Below are 4,795 nucleotides of genomic sequence, written 5' to 3' on the forward strand. Positions count from 1 at the left end.
CCCTCAGAAATCCTTACTGGATTTTCTTCCCCACTCTGAAGCCTCACGCATTATTGAAAGTGATCTCTCTGTTGGAATTCCCCCTCTCACTGGTTTGACTGGAAGTTTACTCCGTGTTTGTTCGTTCCTATTTTTATTCACAAGTTCTCTTGCATTGCCGGAGGACCAGGAACAGTAGGGAGTTAGGAATTCACAGTTAGAAATCCAGAAGCCAATGGACAGAGCATTGTTCACTCTGCTTATTAAAGATAATATGATATCCCACTTGCATTAATTAATGAGGACACCTTCCCTTACAGAATCCAAAGAATGATGCCATGACAGATTTTTGTTTCATTCAGTAGAATTCCATCTTCCCAGCACCCTCAAAAGAGCTATTCTCAGTATTTCCATTTAAACAAAGCAGTTAATGCAGAGCAAAGCAAGAGGGAGATTGACTGGTCATTGTACATTGTACATTGTAGACAAACAACTTTTGTTTTGTTGTGGCTGTTAATAAAAACATGATATTAAACATCCGAATCAAATTTAAAAGGCTAGCATTTGAATATTTTTAATTAGAAGGACTAGTGCATAGTGCCACATTTAGTCAAATCTAGAGTCCCTATTTCAGGCTTAAATCATAAATGTGGGCATTATTGCTTTTTACAATACACCATTGATAGAACACCAACTTTAAAGCCAATTAAAGGTTGGCAATCTTCCTACCATTGGCAAAGTAACACTTGTTAACAGTTCCCCTTGTGACACGTTTCAGCATAATCACTGATTTCTGGAAACCTTATTTAGCACTTACGGATATTTTGAAATCTCTAATGAATTTCTTTTTATAGACATTTTTACATTTTACTCTAATTTTTTAAAGGTGTTCAGGTAGTTTAATTTTATACACTCAGATGGTGAATGTATCCAGATATTTATATGTGAAGGACAAAATGCTAGAGTGTGTAGAACTATACTCTATAAATAATGGTTTGCTCATAATACTCAGATTTTAATCGTTCCATTTCTGAAATCTAATTGTACCCAAATTCATTCAGAAAAACTTCACATTAGAATCAGAATGTGCAGATATTGTTCTGTTTAATAAATTACAAGTTCTTGTGTCATTTAAGAGTTGGTTAAAAAAAACAGAATAAGTAAATTCTTTCACAGTTATTTACTTCAAATAAAAGTGTTTTGGAGGCCAGTAAAGCCTTTTTTTCATTTCATATGGAAATAATTTGATAAGCTTGGCAACAATGTGGCAAACAAAATGAGCTAAGAACATTCAAGTTCTTTTAGTCATGAGTTACTTGTGCTGAACAGAGAACTAGCTTCCCCCAACTAAAGAACAGCTTGATTATATGGTATGCAAATACTAATGGGAAAATGAGCAATGGCTAGTTCTCACTTAGGTTTTGTATTCTGGCAAGCTTCAAGTAGAGGATATTAATTCAAGGTGACACAATGCATTCAGATACTCAATATCAGAAATAACATTAAAACAAGATTATAGAGGGCATCCTGAGATTCAATATTAGAAACAGATAAAATTGATACAAGATGATACAATGTATCCAGATATTGGCAGTAGATTGATTCAGGTAGAACTGAGTGACTGTCACAAAACCAGCAACCCTCAGAAGCTGCTCACATCATTTTTTCTTTTTGTCATCTAGTCACACGTAAATTAGCAATACTGGGCAGGACCAGGGGATCAGAAAAGTCACATGATTTGCATAATGTTTAGTTTGATTTAATAAATGGAAAAATTCTTCCAAAGAAATGTGCTAATTGTTTGGGAATATGCTTTTTAAAAATTAGAATAAGATACAATTTTAAAGCTTTAAATGCTGTTGATAATAGCAAAAAATCACAAACATCCCTCACAAGTAAAAATTAAGGTTTGATTAAACAATCTTAAAGTTGGTGTGGCAGAGACAATCCACTGCCCATCCATGTCAATTAAACTTCATTTCTTAGTAACAGCCTGATTGCATTCTGGGTATTCAGGGCGGCAATGCACCCAGCAAAAAGACTACATTTCCAGCCGACCTGAGAGTTAAATGCAGCCTCATGACCAAGTTCTGATTAGTGCGATGGAAGCACAGCTGGGCATCTGAAAAGGCTCTTTCAAAACCCTGATTCAGCCTGGAAGAGTTGGTCCTATTGCACTTCTCCCTTTCTCCTCTCTGCTGATGCTAAACTCCAGCAGCCAACTTGGATCATGAAGTGACCTTGAGGATGGAAGCGCCACATGGAGGATGAAGAAGCAAAAAGAGAAAAAAAGTCCAAGTCTTGTGGACTTCGTGGAGCATGACAACTTCATGGGCATGAAAGCTGTGCAGTCACACAAGGACCTCCACTCAGAAGGGCCCTGGGCTTGATTTATGCTTCTGTTGTCATTATGAAAGTCTTAATAATTTTGCCTTTGAACTTGTGTTTTGTAAGTGAGGTTTGACAGAATGACGGAGCATGTGTGTAAGAGGGGTACATGCAACATGCTTGGTTGCTGTTCCTTGTTGCCCCACTGGCATAAGCCCCATGAGCTCAGAATTCCTGTGGTCCCACAATGAGCCGGAGTTCAGCAAGACTCAAAGTGAGTCCAAGGAAGGCACCTTCCATCTCCAACTGATTAAGCCAGGGCCCTGACATCCCTGAGAGGTCACACTTTTCATCTGCACCAGAACTTGCTACTTGGAAAGAAGGCAATGGCATTTCTAGAAACACGACAGCCAAGGAAGCCTGTTGCACCATTTCTTACTCATGTTATCTTACTCCTCTGTAACAGTCAACAACTTACCCCACAAATGATGACGTAGAAAGAAAAGGGAAGGTAAGCCAAAGTTCCTTCCTGTTTCAGTCCTTCTTATTCATCAGTAACATGAAGGTAGAGTGCTGGTAGAAGGTGTATGTACCAAGAAATAAAATAACAACAGATGATTTCATTTTGCACAACATATTCCAGTAACAGGGTGCACATGCGTGCACAAATAACAAATTATGTGATTTCAGTGATTCCATATACAATTCAAATGTTCTTATATTTGCATCTAAACTGGCATTGCTCAATATAAAATGAAGAGTAAAATGTATACTGATGAACTTAAATTTTTATCTTTTTGTTATGTAGAATGATATTAAATAGAAAATTAAAAAACACCATGACAAATCAAGAGAGAGATCACAGAAGGAAAGAATCTTTATAGACACGGAGGTTTGCAGCAGAGAAAGGGTTTGTTCACAAGGCAGCCTAGCCAGGAGACAAGAGAACAAATGGCAAATCTGAATCTTAAATCTGCCTCCCTGTAGATGAGGGGCTTGGAATATTTATGGGATAAAGAAGCAGGGTGATCTTAGGCATGAGGAAAGGTGACTGGAGGTAGGGAATAGATGAGGTAATCATTGTTCTGGGCAGCCACATCTGAGATACATGCTTTTTTACATGATTCATGCTTAAGAATGGAGGTGTTTAGCACAATTCGAGGGAGGAGTTTTTGGTTCTCTGACATCAAAGAGTCATTTATCTGCACAGGCCCAGTTTTAGGGTCGATGGTCCCAAACAATCTTAGCTGGCTTGAATTGGACAAGAGCTGACTTCAAGTTCTGGAAAAACAATGTAAGCTCCCATTATAATAGCGAGATGTTATCTATAGGGGTGGTTAAAGAGTCAAAAATAATTAACGCAGCTTGGTCAGCGAAGGCAGGTTACAAGCAGAGTGATTTTTAACAAGCTGTTCCCTTACCTGCTGTTCTGCAAGACAAGCTCAAGAATTTCTGTTAGTCACCAGTTTCTGTTAACCCTGTGGGACATGATTTCAGAACTTTCTACTTTCTCAACGAGAGGACCCACATTCTCATTTTGCACTGGGCCCCACAATTAAGTAGCCAGCCTTGACTTCTTAGAACCAACATACCATCCGTGATCTGCCTACCTTTGTGCTTAAATCACTGTTATTTTGTTATAGTCAAATCTAATCTTAAATGACACTTATAGCATATAGGGTAGCCACTAAACCACTGCTAAAGAAGGATATTTGGTTATTGGGAAAACAACTTTTTTTAGGTTTTTAAAAAGTGGGATATGCACAGGATGTGACTTAAAAAAAATACACAAACACAAGAACACAGAAATAAAAGACCAAAAATAATTACACTAAAATATTAATTACGTTTATCTTCAGGGATTGGAATTATTGAGGATATTTATTCTCTTATTTTGTGTGTGATTTTCTGCATTTTTAAATCTTTCTAAAATAAATACTGATTACTTTTATAAGTAGATAAAATTTAGAAAATTTACAAATGAATACTGAACCAGTATGAAATTTACCATTAAATCTAGAAACCATGTACAACTCAGCCTCAGGTAGTTTTCCACAGTTTCCTTAATTTGGAATTTTTCAAATTATAAAAATGATGCAGGCTGGTTGTAACAATTCAAAGTTATCTAAAGAAAAGCTGATTTCATCTCTCTATTCCATCCTTGCTGCCTATCTAAGGAAACATGTTGAAAGACTGACATGTATCTTTTCACAAATTATATAGTGGAATCAGACCTGTATGATTTGCTCACTTCACCAACACACCCACACAGACTGAAAAAAAGAGAGAGAGATTTGGGGGTTTAGTTGTTTTCTGTGAAATCAAGTCCTGTATACACATTACTTTACTTTTATCATAAACGTCTTTACAAGTCAAAACATATAAATTTAACTTTATCATTTTTCTTATTTCATGCATACATAGAGACACAGTATTTTATATCCCATTTAACCCATTTCATTTTTGAGCATGGAGGTGTCTTATTTAA

The sequence above is a fragment of the Camelus ferus genome, chromosome 7 (assembly GCF_009834535.1).
Source record: "Camelus ferus isolate YT-003-E chromosome 7, BCGSAC_Cfer_1.0, whole genome shotgun sequence".
Classification (NCBI taxonomy): domain Eukaryota; kingdom Metazoa; phylum Chordata; class Mammalia; order Artiodactyla; family Camelidae; genus Camelus; species Camelus ferus.